Genomic DNA, 21784 nt, shown 5'->3' with positions numbered 1-21784 from the left:
CGGGCGCAGACTTACCAGCTATGCCACCTCAGCCCAGACTATAAGGAAAAAACACTGCCGCCAGTCAGCTACCCTAAGGCTCTTACAAGGGTACCCAATTATACTGAGTAAAATTAATACTGATATAAATGGTAGAGCTTGACCAATGGAGCAAAGCTTTCAGGAGCGACCACAGTGTCTGTAAAATAAGCATAAGTACTCTTAAGATGTTAAATGTATTCTATAAAAGACCAGCCACAATGAATGGTATAGAAATATTGGGTCTATATTAGAAGCATGAAAAGACAAAACTGTGAACGATCACGAGTGAAAATGCTGGGAATTGAAAAGGTATTTGTGGGGGTCGTGGTACAGTGAGGAGTGGGATATTTTCCCTTTCCTCACTGTAGTGCGATCTCGGAGTTGGAATATATAGTTAGCGGGGGGGGGGGGTGCAGCCCCCCACAATACCAAGTTCGATTACCGGCATTTTCGTTCATGTGAGCATTCGCTAAAGATAACTTTCGGTTATCTAATATAGACCCAAAATATTTAATAATAAGTAATAAGCTAGAAAACGTGAATACTGAATCTCTAGTTACAATAAACTCCAGAGTTTCAATTACAGGAGATACAAAAAATAACAGTCTGATAGATTCACACAGATGTAGGAAAAACAATACTCAACTAATCTCACTATATTTTCCTGACTGACTAAAGAATTACTGTTCCCTGGTTAAGTTACTTACTACAGCAAGGCAAGATGATGAGTGGTGAGTTGCTTACTACAGCAAAGCAAGGTGAGGTGTGTGGTTGTGTGAGATATCTGTGAGAGATCTTTCCTGTCAGGTTCCAGAAAACAAAGTGCTGCTGCGAGTGTTCTATCATATCTCTCACTAATATCTAAAGAATCATTTCAGTGCTGGTTATAAAATGACATCATAATACACATGCAAAGCTTTGCGAAAATCTATTGCAGCATCTGAAAGCAATAAAACAATTTCAAAAACATCTACCCTTCCAGGGTAGAAATTAGTTCACACCAGCAAGATTCTTAGTCCTGGTTTTCCCAGGCATGTTTGTCTCTGGCTGCAATCAGACCTGTAAGATAAAATCTTTATGGCCTAAAGCAACCTATTTAATTTTCAAACTATTTTTCAGAATTAGCTGGACTGAGGTTAACCTCTTCCGTTCCAGAAATCTCTAACATATATATTTAATCAGTTATAATAATACTGTCTGATATACATGTACATTTTTCACAGAAGCAACATTACAAATACATTTTTAACACAAACATCTGCACAAATTAGTGTGATAGTCAAATAACATAAAATTATTTACAAAACTCCAGCTAGCTATGCTGGCATATGTTACATATGTACTGCCCTACTCTCCCTAGCATTGATGGCACTACATCATATCATCACACTTGATACCTGCTAATGTGACACAGATTTAAAACATAAGGTTCCCAATCAAGAAAAAAATAAATAAATAAAACCTGAAAAATTCTACCATAAACATAAGCTGGAAAAAAATCAAAGGTATCCTCAAAGGCTAAAGGAGACATATTTTAGTGGTAAAGCTCTCCAAGAATGCAGAAAAGCAAGTGAATATACATATAAGGAAAGAATTCACACTTTGCAACTACAAGCCTCAGTATGAAGAAATAACTGAAAATATCTTGAATGAAAACTGTAGTAGCAATCTTAAAGGTCTTTATTAATGATCAAAACGCAATTATACACAGCATGAGTGAAAGGTACCCTACAGGTTCATTCTAGTTGTTTATACATATTTCCTGGTACTTCTCTAATAACTTAAGTGATCAGAAATTATATTGTATAAGAAAAAATTTGCACTTCAGGTATCTTTCTAGTATTGGACAACATGCCTTTTTAAATTAATACTAAAACAGCCATACTAAGCTAGGTTAAATCCAAACTGTTAGAAGTCAGTTTTAGGAAAATAAGCATGACTATTATACAATGACATAGGTTGGAATTTTTTTTCACTAATACAGTAGCAGTTTTCCAATGATACTGTAGCAGCAATGATGAAAAGAATTAAATAAGAACACACACAGATGGACAGATGGACAGATAGATAGATAGATAGATAGATAGATAGATAGATAGATAGATAGATAGATAGATAGCCTCAATAACAAATATTCCTAGGTAAGGGTTAATTTCTTTGTTTTTTTGGGGAGGTTGCTATTCAGCAAGGGGTGAATGAGTACTTAAGTGTGTTACACAAAAGTTTAAATGTTCAGGTAATACCTACATACTTTGTAACAGCTACACTGGTACTTATCAAGATTAAACTGTGTACCACATAACTGTGCAGTATGTTGTAGTAAATATAGTCACAATATCTGCTGCAGTCTGCTGTAGCATGTAACGGTTTTCTTAACCGTGACACTCTTTACTGTGCCAGTGTCTACTGTTTAGTTTAGCACACATAGACCTAGTTAATCTTGTGAGAAAAAGTAAAATAACTGCTGGGCTGGATGCGTATTCATGCCAGGCACAGAATGAAGTGACAGACCGGCTTTTAGCTTTTATTTATTTCTTTTTTTTGTGTAGCTCGTATACTTCTCTGAGCTATGCAGCACGCAGAGACAAGGTACAGTGCATTCCACATTTGCAAGACATTTTGTTTTACAAACTGATTATATTTTCTGTGATCCCTAAACTATCACCCCATAAATTCAGTCATGGTTTCCACTCAGCATTGTATATTTGCTCAGCCTTTACCACCGAGTAGCCCACGGACACCTTGATGCACAAAGCTGCACTCTCTCTCTCTGATAGTACAGCAACACCCAGTTATTATCAAGACTTGGCAGTTTAGGGTCATGGCTTGCTGCTATAAGTCAGGTCTAGGGTAAAACAGATAAATGTCTATAAATCCCAGTTTAGTAGCAATCCCTTATGCTAAGTACACTGTTAAACTTTAAAAAAATGAATCTCACTTGTAGCTGTATTAGGGTATTACGGTGAAGAATAGACCAAACTCTCCATGTAGCTTATACACAAGATCGCCTACTGTAAAACAATTTATTTCCTGTGGTCTACAGAATTTTTGAATTTTATTGTTTAGGATGCATGTAATATAAGCCATGTTTTCTATTTTAGCAGGCTATGTAGCTGAATGCCAGTTGTAAATATGAGCATTTCATTTGTTGTCATCTGTGTATTGAAAATCTATGCATATGTATTATGTATGCATTTGTTTTTCTTTGATGTGCTATGATTTCATTGGAATGCATTATAAGGAACCGCGTGAACTGCAGATTCTTCATTTATCTGTCTAATGTACTATGGTGGTAGTTCTTCCTACACCAGAAAAAAATCCCGCACTGTGCTCCAGAAAGCACTTAGTCTTTTAAAGATCCTGGTGAAAATGCTGACTTCATGTCTCTAGCCATTGGTTTCATATTGTGTGTTAACTACCAAAAAGCTCACATCACATTTGCCTGATCAGAAAAGCTCATAAATTGCAGCTCAAATGTACATGTTCTCTGAATGTGTGTAGACAAGCTGTCCAATTTATGAAAGTCTAATACAAACATTGAGCATATCTTGCAGGGGAGCAAGATAACTCCCATTCCCCACAAACCTTATTATTCTCACGCTGATGTTACTGCATTTTAAAGAAAGAGTGATTACTGACAGGCAATGTAATGTTTGCTTTGCACCTTTTCCATGGTTTACCAATGTCAGACAATCCAGAACTTACTAATGAGTGAGTATACGATCAAGGGTGTAGCTAGGTATAGTCTTTGTACTCTGCTGAATACAATTTTCCAAATATTACTAACCACTAGGAACATACATTCTCTCTTATGTCATCACTCTGGACCTCTTTGGGGTCCATCAAGAAGCACAGTACTGCACATCTTTAGAAAGTCGTACTAACTTGGTCCAACCATAAAGCACAGGCCAGGCTGCAAGCAGCTAATGACTTGGTGGCTATAATGATTAGTAGTATAAAAGCCACTACAATGTTTGCATGTATATACTGACATTACCCTTTTAATGCAAATGTATAGTATAGCCCTTTTAAGAAGAAACCCGATACCATCGGATATACCCCAAATCGAAAGTAATCTTGAAACAAAAAATTTAAATTGTGTTCTCACCTTCAGTACAGATAATAAGAAGGTATGTGATGTCATCAGAAGGTTCTGGCCCATCTTAACTGAAAATGAAAAAATAAAAAACATTGTTGGTGAATGACAAAGGTTTTCTTTTAAAAACAAGAAGAACATCAAAAGACTCCTTTGCAACAAAGATGGCTTTCCTAAGAAAAATACCAGTATTTTGAGACAAGGAACTTATAAATGTGGTAGATGCAAAGCCTGCCAATTTATTGATAGTAGTAACATTTTTGTTCATCCAACAACAGGCAAGAGCTACATGTTTAATGTTAAAGCAACTTGCAATATTGAACACTTGGTTTATTTAGCATGTTGTCACCTGTGCTCCTGTTTCTATATAGGCAAAACTGATCAATGACTGAAAGACAGGGCTTTACGCCACTTACAAGACATTTGACAAAAGGACATAAAAAAAGCATTAGCTACTCACATCGTATCTAATCCAAAGCATACTTTTAGCTTTAAAGCTACTGAATGCCTATATATAGGACACAGAGCAGGGGACATTCAAAACAATACTGAGATTTGTGAAATCGGATCAATTAATAATTTAAATCTGACATCAGACCAGTGACAAGTGGAGTACCACATGGTTCAGTCCTGGGTCCTCTCCTGTTTGGTATTTACTTCTCTGAAGTGCAGGCCAACACAGGAGGTCTTTGACTAACAAAGTTTGCAGATGACTGCAAACTAGGAGCCATAATCGAAACTCCTAACGATGTGGACAAACTACAAAAGGGCCTCAATGAGACAGATACCTGGTGTCAAAGCCATGGCCTGAAGCTCAATGCCAAAAAGTGTATTGTCATCCCCTTTGGTAAAAACTCTGTACCCATGAACTACCACATAGCTGGTAGTCTACTTAATGCCGAAAATGTGATAAGAGACCTTGGGACACAGGTTGACAGTAGTCTCTCCTTTGATAATCACATCACCACAGTGGTCAGGAAATCCTTCTATGTGGCTCATCTCATCACAAAAGGATTCTCATCCAGAAAAAAAGAGGTCATTGTTCCCCTCTACTCATCACTCATTAGACCCATTATAGAGTACAACACCCCTTTTGGTATGTACCTGACAAGACATCTACAACAACAACTGGAAAGACCACAGAAATACCTCACAAAGAGGATTACTGGCCTCAAACATATGCCCTATGCAGACAGTCTCAAAAAACTACAGCTTTACTCCATCGCATATCGCCTACTCAGAGGCGATCTCTGCCTAACATACAAAGCTATGTCAAACCCAGAGCTGTTGGACATGCTCCACTTAAAGAAATCCCAATCCCTCTGAGCTACATGCTCTAGGGACCTTAACCTTGTCACCACAATAAACAGAACATGCTGGAGGGATAGATTCCTGTCCCAGAGACTTCCCATACTCTGGAACAGACTACATATCTATGTCAAACAGAGCTCCTCATTAGCACTCTTCAAGAAAAATCTTGATGATTGGATGGGAAATGGGAAATTCACCCCGAGGATCACTTCTGTGGCTCTGCTCAACAGGGGCACAGGAAAATAATTTTCTTGGGTGGTGAAAGCCAGGGTACATTTTTTGGCTAGGCTTGTGCCGATAGCCTAGTACCTACCTATGAACCTATGAACCTCCCTCCAGGTTTAAATGTAATGGTTCCCTTGAAACCCATCCTGAAGCAAAAACGTCTTTCTATTGATTAAAACTGGAGGCTTGTCTCTTCCTATGAAAGTGATTCTCTGTTTTGTGGTAGGGAGGATCAAAGGCGTATAGCTAAGGGAACTCACTGATTGGTGAATACTTGTTTAAGTACATGAAAAGAAGCACAGGAAGTTATGATCTGAAGAAGGCGAACTTGCCGAAAGCACTTATCGTTTGGATGCTTCATTTGCTTTTATTTTTGTTACAGTTTTAGTGAGTTTTTAACTACGTATATTAAAGTTGAAGTATTTTAATTGTGGTGGTGTACTCAGCATTTTTCGCTTTACCTGTACTTTGTTCTGAGACACCTTTAGTAGTGAGAACTTATCAACGACAATAGCTATTCTCTCCCCCTCTCTCCAAGATACTTGAAAAATGCATCCACTATCAACTTCTTTGTTATCTACTATCAAACCAGCTCCTCTCCCCAACTTAACATGGGTTCAGGCCAGGTCACAGCACCGCTACTGATCTCATTTCCTTTAAGAACACAATCAATCAAGCAGGAGCAACTTTAGGTCAAATGGTGCTCTAGGCAAAAAGGCTCCACGTTACCCCTCACCACACAACTCGGTGCCCCCATCCTGGTCTACCTATATTAAATAAATACTGGAAAAGCGTCCCTGCTAGAGCAGTGACCAAGGCCTAAGGCCGGCTATGCAATCAAGCTAGAAACACTGGCAAACTTGTATCCTTGCTCTTTCCTGACCTCTCAAAGGCTTTTGATATGATCTCCCACCAATTACTCCTCAGAAAACTCTCCACCCTAGGTATCTCTCCCCCACCTCTAAACTGGTTCACTAACTATCTAACAGACAGGCAACAATCCACTAGATGACTCAATTCTTTCTCCCCATTCCTTGACTCCTCAACAAGTGTTCCCCAAGGCTCTATCTTAGGACCCCTTCTTTTCAGTATTTTTATAAATGACTTCTATTTCATCCTTAATGCATTTGTAGTAAAATATGCAGATGATTCGACCATTATTTGCTCTGCCAATTCGACACCTGAACTTCTGCAAATAATTCAGAACGCCTTTACTGCCACTGAAAAGTGGATGGCCAGTAATCACCTAGCACTAAACCCTAACAAAACCAAATTGGTAATATTTACCCCTGAGAAAAATCTCTCTGTTAACAAGTCAGATTTCATCATCCTTTCTCAAAATAATACCACCATAGAGGTTGTCTCCCACACTAAATTACTAGGAGTTATTCTTGACGAAAACCTGACATTCGATCTCCACATCAAAAACAAATCAAAAATCAGGCACCCTCTACAGGCACAAACACTGTCTTAACTGCTCTACCATGCGTACCCTTGCCACAACCTTTCTCCTTCCATCTCTCCTCTACGGAGCTCCTCTCCTTACCAACATTCAGTCCTCCTTAAAAACCAAACTTGTTTCCTGCTACAACAAGGTTGCTAAGTTTGCAACCAATAACAAACACTCTTCCCACCACTGCATCACCTTACAAGCACTTAACTGTCTTGAACTCCCAAATTACCTAATCTATCTACAGTTAACCACAGCACATAAAATTATTTACAAATCCAAGACTGTCCAGTCCTTTCATCCATTACAGCCCAAATAGGCCACTCAGATCCAAAAATCAACTCCTTCTTCAAGTAGATAAACCAAAATTCCCAGCTGGCAATGTGCTTTATTCCTTTTCAGTGACCAAGCTACGGAATTCTCTATCTCTAGATATGTCTATCAGATCCTCCAGCAATATGTCCTCCTTCAAACAATCTCTGCACCTACACCCCTCCACCCTTTGGCAATGCAGATGTTCCATATCCCACTCATCTAAAACCTGATCCCCACATCCTAACCCATATTGACCTTACGATGCCTATAATACTGACTTTATACCTATGATGGCCTTATCATCTGTGATTAAATCAATATCAATCTTTCCTCACCATTTATGCTGGCTGTTACTCCTTCATTACCTTGTAAATATTTGTATATGACAGTTTATCATAAAAATGTATAACAATATGTTTGCATGTTTTAGAATCTACCCTTAAACTGTGTTATCTGTGCATGTTATATAGGTATATCCTTTCTACTCTGTAGTCTGCTTAATATCGTTCCATTTTGCTAACACTGATTGCATGTGCTATCTATTTTGAATATTATATACCATTATATTAACTGTCTTGCAGAGCTTTTCTCCCCAGGCCTCCACTGAAAATGGGTTCTTTTGGCTCAGTGGATTTTCCCGGTAAACAAATGCCAATAAATAAATAATAATAAATAAATATTTTTGCTATGTCCATTGCAAAACTTTTGATTTGCTTGCATATCCCTGAGGATTACAGTCTGTCAAAAGTGACAGAGTTTCATGCTTAGTACTGTACAGGCAATGCATTTTGATACAAAAACTGCTGTTCCAATTTTTTTAACATAATTACAGTAATATCCAAACATTAGCTGCGGTGGTGCAGCAGTAGCGTTGTTGCCTCACAGCAAGAGGTTCTCCTGTTCGATTCTCGGCTGGAGTGCCTTCTGTGTGGAGTCTGCATGTCCTCCCTGTGGTCGGGTGGCATTTGAAAGACATGCATAGAATGGGTGTGCCTTCGTTGAAGGTTGGGTGTTGAGCTGGCAACTCGGCACCATAAAAATCTACTGCCAATCATTAGTGGACCGGAGTTCCGCTGTGGCGACCCCTAACCGGGAAAAGCCGAAAGAAGAAAAACAACAGTAATATCTAAACATTGTCCATGATTTTGTGTATTTGCCCTCCACCCCCATTAATTTCAGCTTTGCTCCTGATTCTTGAGCAAAGAAGTTGAGAGCTGTGCAATCACAAAACATCAGTTTGAGTGATCTGAAATGCTCAGAGTCAAATTCTTTAATCAGACATCTTACTTTACCTCTCAAAGGCCTTCTTTAAATAAATTTAAACTGAATAGCTCAATAATTCTAAATTTTGGCTGTTGTGAAGTTTTACCCATCAGAGCCGTTTGACCTCTCAAAACTCTTTGGCTGACCTACTTGGAAACAGAATGTTATATGATTTATATAATTTCATGTACTGATGAAATTAGTCTAGAATCAGAAGAAATATAAGTAAATACACTTTTGTGTGCCACAGGCAGAAAGGCTGAGACTTCATTTACATTTATCGAGTACCAGAGTGTTACATATGAATCAGTAATAGGCAAACTCTATGAACACTTTGTGCCAAAAATAAATATGATACATGACAGAACATGTCAAATGATAACAAATGTGTGCAACCAAAGTAAGAATGGCTGAAGTCTGTACAGTGACTCTATGAACAGGTAGGAGATTGTGGTTTTGAGAGTTTGGAAGCATAAAAAATGAACAAATAGAGCACAGAATGTGATTGGCATGACTGATGTAGAAGTACACAAAAGTTACAGCTTGAAGTTAATTTGACTTTGGAAAAAAAAGAATACAAATGACCAGAGAGGTGGAATTAGAACAAAGGCATAATGCAAATTTAAACATGACAAATTATGTGTGTGAAGTAGAATGCAAAGTGAATGGCAAGTTTTATAAAAGGCATAATTCCAGTGAATCAAAGCAAATGTTTGAAAAACAGTGACAATAAACCTGGCAAAGGCACAAGATGTGACAGTTACCATAATGAGCCAGGGCTGGCCTTATGCATAGCAGTGTTAGGCAATAGCATAGGGCACCATGCCTATAGGGCCAATCTTTTCCTATTTATTTATTTTTTATAGCAATGTTTCTTTGCTCTAAAAATTAATCAATTAATTAATTAATTAATTAATTAATTAATTAATTAATTAATAAAGGGTGCACCTACTAAAAGAAAATGTACCTGTGGAATATCAGGAGATGAGTCGGTGGGTACGAGGGAAGGCTCCACTTGACTTGATATTCAAGCCACATTACTTTTACTTAAATGTTGCAAGGTCACAAGAGTTGAGACCTAACAACATTCAAATGCAAGCAAAGCTACCTGAAGTAGTGTATATGTGTGTGTAGATATATATATATATATATATAGTTTGCATATATAGAGATATATATATATATATATATGCATATGTATATATATATATATATATATATATATATATATATATGCATATGTGTATATATATATATATATATATATATATATATATATATATGGGATCCATGCAGATGCTCAACTCCATCTTTCACATTTGGTGAGCATACTTGCGTGAAAGTGCTGTTCACCGAAGCAACACTTTCGCATAAGTATGCTTGTTGTTCCGGTCGTACTACGGTGCAGTAAGGGAAAATTCCCTTTTCCCCACTGTAGTGCGACCTCGGAGTGAGAATATTAAAGTAGGGAGATGTGGGGGGCACAGCCTCCCACATTGGAGGGTGCAGGGGGGCTTGCCCCCCCCCTGCATTCAAGTAGATTTTATTATTTTTTTTAACATACTTTAACGAAAGCGCTTTCATTAAAGTGTTTTTGGTGGTAATGGATTCGGGCTTTTGAACTTTCGTTCAAAAATCCTAGATCCATATATATATATATATATATATATATATATATATATATATATATATGTATATGGGTCTACCTGACATTGCCGACACTCCAGAATGCAGACAACCATAAAGCTGACCCCATATGACCAACATCTGGAACCAGCATCTCATTATACGGCAGAATGGAAAGATTTGCATTCCTGTACTGTAGTGCGATCTCGGAGTTGGTATATTAAAGTTATGGGGGGGTGTGGGGGTGGAACCCTCCTTGGGGGAGTCCAGTGGGCATAGCCCCCCCCACTAGAAGTTCAAAGGAAATTTTATTTTCCTTTTACATGGTCTACTAACAATGTCGAGATTTCGGATGTCGGTCATAATGTGTCAGCCATATGGTTGTCGGCTTTCTGAAATTTCGGCATTATGAAGTAGACCCCCCATATATAAATATATATATATATATATATATATAGTAATGAGCAGTGGAAATAATGCCCATTGGACAGAGATCAAAATTGGGGACAATCTGCAGAATTCCAGACAGAGAAGAATCACACAGTGTAGGTGAGATGAGTGAATTTATAATACAAATTTTACAATAATGCTGCTGGCAGTATTCAACCAGATATTCTAATAGTTTTTCTGGCTTTATGATTTGTGTGGGGAGTTGGAATGAAGCAAATGCCACAGACAGATAAGTCTTATGACTGTTTTTACAATAATGTTGGCAGTGATCAACCAGATATTTTGGGCAGTATTTTTCTGGCCTTGTGATTTATGTGAAGCAGCTTGAATTGGAATACTTTACTGTGTGGCAAATTTGTTTGTGTGGCCTATGGAAGTGAAATATTGTATAAAACAGAGACTGAAGTTTGCAGCCCTGCAGGCCACCTGAAGTAAACTAGTAAATTCTTAGGCATGTCAGAGTAGATGGAGCACAAGACTAGGTTTTGGTTTTATGTACTAAATGGTCTGTGCATAAATGATGTTCAGTTGCAGCATACAAAATGGACATAAGTTGTAGAATAAACAATGTCAGTGAAGATGCTTTTGCTGAAGTTGGCCTCCTTCATTATTAACCAGTATTAAAACTGAATGCTGTTCCATGTGCTTTGAATACCCCCAAAATAATGCTTTTTCCTATGCCAGCCAAAGTAGACGTAATCTAAAAGAAATACAAAGTCTTGATATTACTGAAAGTGTAACTGAACCAAGTCAGTGGTATGTGCCCATAGTCCCAGTAATTAAAAACAATGGTTAAGTAAGAATGTGTGTTGATTTAAAAAAAGCAACAGTTTGAGAAGGGTTCATTTTACCTACATTAGAAGACATAGTACCCAAGCTTCTAATGGAGTCGGGCAAATACTTTGAGATAAAGAAAATCAAAATAAGATGACCTTCATTAACCTTATCAGAAGGTTTTGCTTAAAAACGCTGCCAAACCCAGCACCTAAACTTTTCCAGTGTAAAATGACTGCATAGCTGAGCATGGTTCAAGGGTCTGGGTGCTGTTACTGTTCTTTTTCATAGTATTCAGAGAATTCATAGGAAGTTGGAGGCAATTGAGTCTCATGACCATTTATGCCTTGCCAGTACCCACCCTTAGGCTGTATTACCTTTCTCTAGGAGGACTAGGTCAGTCACGCCCAGGGTGAATTTGTGGGTGCCCTTCAAATCATGTAGGTCCTGCCTGAAGGTGGATAGTGTATCACATTGCTTAATCTGTAAGGTCAGTCTGTGCCAGAAGTGGGGAGGTGTTACATGACAAATCTGTCTCTCTGTCATGTTTTATTTATCTGCTGGGGAAGATAAAGGTCCCTGGTTCTGGTATTTTTGGAATTATTACACTTGTGGAGATACAATACATCCAGGACAGCTGGGTTTCTAATGGCATAGATGACAAGGCATAGCTTTACCCACAGCAGTCTGTAAAACACTGAATAAAGAGACCACGCTTTCAGTTTGTCTTGATAATTTAGAGTCTTTAAGCCTATGATCTTCTTAGTTAGGAACCTTTGGGGTCTTTCTACAAGTTTGATATGTCTGGTGAGGTACACCCAGAATGGGACATTATATTCAATGTTTGACTGCATCAATTCTGAATATGAGTGAACAACAAACTCTTTAGATCTTGATTGTATTCCCTTGGAAATTAGCTGCACTACATAGAAGTATTTTCTGACTTCTGTTGTCACATGATGATTGAAAAGAGGGAGTTCTCAACCCATGATCCAAGGTGTTTGGCAAAATTTTCATTTTGAAGTGGGATATTGTCTTTTGCATTTAACTTGAGTCCATTTTCAGTATACCAGTTGTTTACATGAGTAAATTATTGCTGAAGTGTTAGTGTATTTGGAGGGAGACTTGGGAATAACTCCTAGTTTGCAGCCAGAGGTCTTGGTTTCCATTCTGTAGATCAGAAAAGTAAATGTTGAAAAGGTGGGTCCCAACAATGACGCCTGAGGGATACCATTGGTTACTTCCATACTGTCTGATGAGGCACCTACCACTCATACTGTATTGGTTCTTTTATTCAGTTTGTTACTCATCCTTTCACTCAGGAATCTGTTTGTAAGGTGTTCAGCTTACTTAACAATGCCAGCATGGGGTATAGTATCAAATGCATTGGCCAGGTCAAGATATGCCGTGTGAACAGTAAGAAACAAACCACATAAAGTTTGCCCGGAAACAGATGCACGGCTCAGGGAAAGCCAAATCCAAACAAAGTAAAGCCAACAAAACAAGACCCAATTAAATAACTAGGGTTTATTGATTAAATCCATAGAACAACAAGAAAATGCACAGACCGGTTTTGGCTGATATCACATATACAGCCTTCATCAGTGTAACTCAAGCAAAATCAAAGCTGTCTATATATACATATAACACAGTTGTTATTGGTCAATCCTAAAGTTTGTCATTTAACCCTGGTGAGAAGAGTCCGCCCAGTTTAATGATCCACTTTTTCTCTTTAGAATTTAATAATGAGTGCCAACCAGTTTTATTACATTTTTTGCCACGAATGATATCAATGACAGTGAAAACAAAATTGGCAGTCGGATGTATGAGATGATGTTTGTATAGTGCATTATTTATCCTGCCTTTTTTAATATTACTGATATGTTCGGATATTCTTAGTCTGAGAGGCCTTGAAGTTTGGCCTATATAAAAGGCCCCACATGTGCAAGTTGCTAAATAAATTAGCCAATCAGAGCTACAGTTAGCTAAAAACTTAATGTCATATACCATGGGTGAGTTCCTACTGGTGAATTCCTTTGTTTTACATATCTTGGAGCAATTGATGCAATGTCCACAAGGATAACATCCTACTGCAATGGTGCCAGTAATGGTAGTCTGTATAGGTTCTAGAGTATTGTGGTCATGTGAATGTTTGTAATGATTGAATGTGCTGCCTAAATTGCTACCTTTCCTAAAGGAAAACATACATTTGGGGGGAATGATGGAAGATAACTCATGATCATATGCTAGAATGTTCCAATGTCGATGAATACTCTGGATCAAGGCATCAGAATTCCTTCCATAAGTAGTAGTGAATCTGATAGGATTTGAAGATGATACAATATCAGATTTGTAGGTCAATAAATCATTCCTCTGCATATGCCTGTCTTTATGTATTGCGTCAAAGACATGACCCATTTTGTATCCCCTAGTCCTAAAGCGATTTGTCAGGTCCTTACTTTGTTCATGGTAAGATCTTTCATCAGAACAGACATGCTTAAGTCTTATAAATTGTGACTTAGGAATATTCTTGGATATGTGTGGGGGGTGGAAGCTGGAGGCATGTAAGATGGTATTATATTCTGGGTGTTTCCTATATACTCTGGTACCTAGCGTGTCATCAGGTAATCTGTTGATCAAGACATCAAGAAAAGTAATTTGATCATGATCAAAATGTAAGGTAAACTCTATTCCCCATTGGTTGTTGTTGAGATAAGCCAGAAAATTGTATAACTCATCCAATTCACCCCTCCAGACTGCCCAACAATCGTCAAGATATCTTCTCCAAATGTCAAGGTGTTCCAAGTAAATATTATTGTCAGAGTTATAGATCAAATCCTTCTCCACATAGGCCATAAAAAGATCCACATAAATGGGCGCGAAGGACGAACCCATGGCTGTACCTTTGGTCTGCCAATAACATACATCTTGATAGAAGAAGACATTGTTGTTCAGAACATAAGATGCCATATCCAAAAGAAATTCATTAAATTCACATGAATATAAACTCGAAGCATCTAACCAAAAGGATAAAGCTTCTAAACCCCCAGAATGGGGAATGTTAGTATATAACACACTTACATCGAAAGTACACATCCACCAGTCCGGATCCAGTTGTGTGTCATTGATGATCTGAAGAAAGTTAGTGGTGTCACGTAACCGTGAACGAATGAGTGTTAAAAGGGGTTTGAGCCTGTCTGTCAAAAAAAGTGATAGGGGTTCAGTGATATAACCCCTACCTGAAACAATGGGTCTGCCTGGAGGATGTGTAGGATGTTTGTGTATCTTTGGTAAGAAATAGATATATTGATTCGAGGAATCATGAACTAACAATTGATGCATAAGAGAGCTGTCTATAATACCAATGTCTTTGGCATTTGAAAGAAATTCTTCAATTTCATGCTGAAATCTAGGGGTCGGATTAATAACCATCTTGACGTAGTATTTTTCATTAGACAATTGTCTGAGTGCTTCCTCATTATAATAACTCCAATCCAAAACAACAACAGCACCCCCCTTGTCAGCTGAGATTACTACAATGTCATGGTTGTGTTGAATGTTTCTGATGGCTAACTGTTCCTGAGTAGTAATATTATTAGAACGACAATCAGAAACAGATCGGACATAATGGAGATCTTTGAGAATGTTGTTCTGAAACTGTGACACAACGGGATGCATGGGAGGGTTGAATTGTGATTTATGATATATAAATTTATCTGAAACATCAAAATTGTTAGTGGACCCAAAAAACATTCTTAAATTCAATAATCTACAAAAAGATACTACATCCTGTGCAAATGAATCCTCACTGACAAAAAAGCCAGATACAAATGTGAGTCCTTTATTCAAAATAGCAATTTCGGTGGGTGATAAAACATAGTTGGATAAATTTAAAACATTGTTGTATTCAATGGAATCTACTTGTTCATCACATGGTGCAATAGACCTTGAATGTCCGTGATGGCTTTTGTGTTTCCTCCCCCCTCTTTTGTACCTGCTCCTAAAGGGACACCCATAGGTGTTCTCTTGGGGGTGGGTGAACCAGAAACAGACTGCAGCTCACTCTCAGGGCCAGAGGAAAATTCCTCCGTAGATGAACCTGTATCTGAGATATAAGTATGCTTTAGAATAGATTTAGGTCTCTTTCTTTTTGAAGGCCGACTTGTTTGAATATTAAATTTAACATGTTTTACTACATTGAAGGGGTTGTTGCCTTGGTAATCTGTCAAATCCCTGTTGTATTTTTGAATTTTCTTAGTTTTAAGTTGAGTCTCCAGATTGTCCAAATCAGAGGACACCCTATCCAGTTGTTTAACAAAAAAAAATTATTTTTCAAATGGTTTAACATCATTAGCCAGATCCAAGACCAAGTTTATCTCCTTGTCAATTGTACGCTCATAATATTTATTAAGAGCCTTGACAAAGGACATGCTGGCTTGATGTTGAATTTCTGCCCATTCCTGTGATAATTCCTCATCTATATCTGACACTAAGGGCTGTATCCTTACCCTCAGTCCCCGTGGGGTAATATTTTTGGTAATATACGCCTTGAACAGCTTGGCATGCCACACATTGGATCTCAAGATTCGTAAATGTTTGTGAAGTTTGTCGAATGCAAGATTGCAGGTAGCTTCGGACCCTAAAACTGCTCCAGAATTGGTATTTTCATTATTGGAGCCCAAACCAAAAGCACTTAAATCTTCTCTGTCAGAAGATAGGCCTGATACAAGGGCAATCAAATCCATATTGAAAAACACAGAAAAGACAATAATAGCAACAAGGCTACGTCAATCAGTGAGACAATAATAGACCTTAATAAGGCCTACGTCTACACACACTAGAATCAGGAAAAGTGACAGGAGGCAAAAAACTACAAAATAATAAATTTAATTTGCAAAAGTGACTCCTGAAGTAATTTTGTAAATCGGAGCTCACTAAAAAACATAGAATGGCAACAGCCCATCCAAGAAAAGGGGAGATGTCAGAAATAACAAGGAAACAATCCACGCTATTTGAAAAGAATAAGAGACCTCAATCTGATATGGAAAAAGGGAATCAATAAATACTCAATGATTGTTCAAAAAATCTTAGACAAAACATATAATATATATAATGTATGGTATACAATATGTTATGGGGAGACCCTTAAGAGATAAACATAATCAACAAAGTGACTCTGTTGGAAAAAAATGTGAAGTGTAAGCTGTACGAACATTAGTATCAAAATGGGTAATGACTGTATAATAAAGTCATATATTCATCAAAAAAAATTATATGAGCCCATCCACATAGATATCAAACTAATATGGATAGAAAAGCCTTGTTAATGTACCCAAAATGTAAGATGGATGAGAAGGCCTTAAACCATGATGTTCAATAATGATTACATAAGGTTCAACAGTAGCCATTCAGTAAAAGATTATTATTATATATAATATATGATGACAACAATGAGTGCCTATTGGCACTAATGATAAATGTAATTGCGATGTTAATATTCTTGAACAAAACCAGGCTGTAATAAAGATCAACAAATGCTAAATATGACCTAAGCACTAGTAAAGAGCAAACCTTACAACTAATAGATGGATTAAGCAAAAACAAGACTGCTACACATTGTAAACTGGAACCATCAGTCTAAAAATAACATTAGGCAATGCAGAGTCTGTTATAATAACTATGCTTCATATAAAATTGAAGTGAACATTGAATTGCTATTGATATAACCCAATTGCTATTGATGTAGCCCAAAACATACGGCTAGAGACAACAAACCTGACCACGAACAGCAAGTTGTAGATAAATCAATGCAACATGTATAATTCCAACCATTAAAAGTTTTGCATTTCAAAAAATCAAAAAAGTCATAATGAAAAGTCAATAGAAATCATGACTGGTAGATAATAATACAGGATAGCGTCAATATTACATAGCCAAAATGTGCCCGTCTCCAAAAGACATAGAAAATATCCCAAGTAGAATAACAAAGGGCCAATGTCATATATAATCCACACTCCTACTGGGTGAAATGGTAAATCCACGAAATTTCTTTATATCCATGTCCCTCTAGTTGAGAAAACGATGTTTAAATGGTCCCAAAGTGAAACATAAAGAATAAACATATATTAAACTAAAATAATACCAGATAAATCAAGTTGTTGTGAAGTCCACCAAATGCGACTACCAATGGACGCTCAAGCCAAAAGAAATACGCCACCCAGAATCAAGTAAGTGGCTAATATTTTTGATTCGTAATCTTAAGGTTATGCATCCACCAGGACCAAACAGGATAATCGATGTTTCGCTGGGACTGGATAACAAAATCCTCGTACAATGGAAAAAAGGAAATCACCAGGCCTGAGAGCGAGCTGCAGTCTCCGCTTCCATCACGCCACACCACCGAAGAGCCGGAAATACCAAATGAAAGGGAGGCGGAACTTCCTGTCAAAATCCACAGTCATGAAAAGTAATGCATAGAAAATGCATTAAATGTATCTAGATGTTGTCCCCGAATATATAATACATATGTCAGGACAAGGTATTAAAAATATCCAAAAAATAAATGGGATACCTACAAAACGGATAAATAATCCAGCCAAGGTAAAATGCAAAAAAAGAACTGACACACCAGTACGATGAAGTACTCCCAAGGCAATGGTAAAAAAGGCAGGAGAACACGACTGCTTCAATTGCAAAAAAAATAAATCCAAACCAGCTCACATAGGGAGTCCATGCGAGCAACTTAGATGGATAGTACTGTCAGGATAGGGATATCTATAAACACATAATTACAGCTGATAAAACAGCAAAAAATCCCAAAGCAATGTTAGCAAAAAAGGACAAACTGGTTGGTCACTGAATTTAAAATGGAACAACCAATGCAACTTGTTCTATATCCAAAAAAATATATAAGCGATGGAAGTATGGTAAAAACTAAACTTCTAGAAGGGTCTGGGTTTCCAGCAAACAAATAGAGAAGTCACAAACCACATAAAGTTTGCCCGGAAACAGATGCACGGCTCAGGGAAAGCCAAATCCAAACAAAGTAAAGCCAGCAAAACAAGACCCAATTAAATAGCTAGGGTTTATTGATTAAATCCATAGAACAACAAGAAAATGCACAGACCGGTTTCGGCTGATATCACATATACAGCCTTCACCAGTGTAACTCAAGCAAAATCAAAGCTGTCTATATATACATATAACACAGTTGTTATTGGTCAATCCTAAAGTTTGTCATTTAACCCTGGTGAGAAGAGTCCGCCCAGTTTAATGATCCACTTTTTCTCTTTAGAATTTAATAATGAGTGCCAACCAGTTTTATTAGATTAGGTTACGTGACACCACTAACTTTCTTCAGATCATCAATGACACACAACTGGATCCGGACTGGTGGATGTGTACTTTCGATGTAAGTGCGTTATATACTAACATTCCCCATTCTGGGGGTTTAGAAGCTTTATCCTTTTGGTTAGATGCCTCAGGTTTATATTCATGTGAATTTAATGAATTTCTTTTGGATATGGCATCTTATGTTCTGAACAACAATGTCTTCTTCTATCAAGATGTATGTTATTGGCAGACCAAAGGTACAACCATGGGTTCGTCCTTCGTGCCCATTTATGTGGATCTTTTTATGGCCTATGTGGAGAAGGATTTGATCTAGAACTCTGACAATAATATTTACTTGGAACACCTTGACATTTGGAGAAGATATCTTGACGATTGTTGGGCAGTCTAGAGGGGTGAATTGGATGAGTTATACAATTTTCTGGCTTATCTCAACAACAACCGATGGGGAATAGAGTTTACCTTACATTTTGATCATGACCAAATTACTTTTCTTGATTGTCTTGATCAACAGATTACCTGATGACACGCTAGGTACCAGAGTATATAGGAAACACCCAGAATATAATACCATCTTACATGTCTCCAGCTTCCACCACCCACACATATCCAAGATTATTCCTAAGTCACAATTTATACGACTTAAGCATGTCTGTTCTGATGAAAGATCTTACCATGAACAAAGTAAGGACCTGACAAATCGCTTTAGGACTAGGGGATACAAAATGGGTCATGTCTTTGACGCAATACATAAAGTCGGGCATATGCAGAGGAATGATTTATTGACCTACAAATCTGATATTGTATCATCTTCAAATCCTATCAGATTCACTACTACTTATGGAAGGAATTCTGATGCCTTGATCCAGAGTATTCATCGACATTGGAACATTCTAGAATATGATCATGAGTTATCTTCCATCATTCCCCCCAAATGTATGTTTTCCTTTAGGAAAGGTAGAAATTTAGGCAGCACATTCAATCATTACAAACATTCACATGACCACAATACTCTAGAACCTATACAGACTACCATTACTGGCACCATTGCAGTAGGATGTTATCCTTGTGGACATTGCATCAATTGCTCCAAGATATGTAAAACAAAGGAATTCACCAGTAGGAACTCACTCATGGTATATGACATTAAGTTTTTAGCGCTAATTTATTTAGCAACTTGCACATGTGGGGCCTTTTATATAGGCCAAACTTCAAGGCCTCTCAGACTAAGAATATCCGAACATATCAGTAATATTAAAAAAGGCAGGATAAATAATGCACTATACAAACATCATCTCATACATCCGACTGCCAATTTTGTTTTCACTGTCATTGATATCATTCGTGGCAAAAAATCTAATAAAACTGGTTGGCACTCATTATTAAATTCTAAAGAGAAAAAGTGGATCATTAAGCTGGGTGGACTCTTCTCACCAGGGTTAAATGACAAACTTTAGGACTGACCAATAACAACTGTGTTATATGTATATATAGACAGCTTTGATTTTGCTTGAGTTACACTGATGAAGGCTGTATATGTGATATCAGCCGAAACCGGTCTGTGCATTTTCTTGTTGTTCTATGGATTTAATCAATAAACCCTAGTTATTTAATTGGGTCTTGTTTTGCTGGCTTTACTTGGTGTGAACAGTAAGACCATTGTTGACAGCCTGTATAACCCTCTTGAAGAAATTAGCCAAATTCATTAGGCAGGATCTTCTCCTGACAAAGCAAAACTGCTGAGGTCAAGGTTAATGAGACTACTGATGTCACAGTTTATAAATTCATCCATAATAACTTCCATGCCTTTGCAAATGAGACTCATTAGACTCATGGGTGTCTAATTCCAGGGGATGGTAGCACGGCCTTGCTTGTGGAATGGCATCACCAGTTCGATGTACCAATGTTCAGGAGAAAAACATGTGGCTAAACTTACATTAAACAGTTTGTGGAGTGCCTCTATTAGGGCACGCGTAGTACTGTTTCTTAAAGTGATTTGCTATGCTTACATGGATTACCCGTTACACTACCATATATAGTGCATAAAGCACTAATTAAGGTCTTCATTCTAATGGTGAACATCTTCAATCCAATTCAAAAGAAAAAAAAATTGTAAAAATTGTTTTCCTCATGCTGATGCATGGTACTTAACCTCAACATCTCAGGGAAAATATAGGATTCGTCCACAGACTTTAATGGGAAGTATGCTACATATGCAGAGACATGCGTCCATTAAGGTTTGTGGACCTGTGCCTAATGACATCATGTGAGGGAACACTAAATTTATTTAGGCCATGGTTTAAAGTAAAAAAACAGATCAAATAAATATGAGTACGCTATGGTAAAATGCATCACTATGACAAAACACTTTAAGCAATCAGGTATATTGTCAGGTGGAAGAAATATTTTGGTCTTAGAAAGCACTTTAGAATACGTTCCTTTGTGACAACAGGGCATTTAAGGGATTTAGAATATGTAGATTTTTGCAAATAAGTCTTTGAAGTAAAATCACTTCTGAATTTATTTACTGGTATAGTTCCAATGTCTACTGGGTGTAAAAAGGTGGTACAATTTTAAATAAGCTTAGACCAATGGTGGGTGTTATTACTTGGTTGATTAACATAGCTGAAAAAGGATTTATAATTATTCTTAGTTTCAGATGCTAAACTATGCTCATGGATTGGTTTAGCAGACCTAATGGCATTTTTCAAGGCTTAGTAATATTTTTGATAACAGCCTTGATAAGAGGTTTTTGGATCTGTTGTATAATTTAAGGACATTTCTTTTATTGTAAAGATTATTTATTTTGGGGGAAGGGCACCCAAAGAAGTTTATTTTTGAATTTCCCATTTTATTTTGTTCTGGCTGAGACTGCAAGGTCTATACACTTTTCTAAATCAGCA

General features: G+C 37.4%; 1 long non-coding RNA gene across 1 annotated transcript in view; it reads right to left on the bottom strand.

Annotated features, from left to right (window-relative positions):
- The window catches only part of LOC122806962, a 621739-nt gene that overhangs the window by 419105 nt on the left and 180850 nt on the right, over window positions 1-21784 (bottom strand). The window contains exon 2 of the long non-coding RNA XR_006365571.1: window positions 4130-4188. This is a non-coding gene — a long non-coding RNA (uncharacterized LOC122806962). The remainder of the gene's footprint in view (window positions 1-4129; window positions 4189-21784) is intronic.

Source organism: Protopterus annectens, chromosome 7.part0 (assembly GCF_019279795.1).
Source record: "Protopterus annectens isolate FY-2018-M chromosome 7.part0, PAN1.0, whole genome shotgun sequence".
Lineage (NCBI taxonomy): Eukaryota > Metazoa > Chordata > Ceratodontiformes > Protopteridae > Protopterus > Protopterus annectens.
This window is presented reverse-complemented; position numbering and strand designations above follow the sequence as displayed.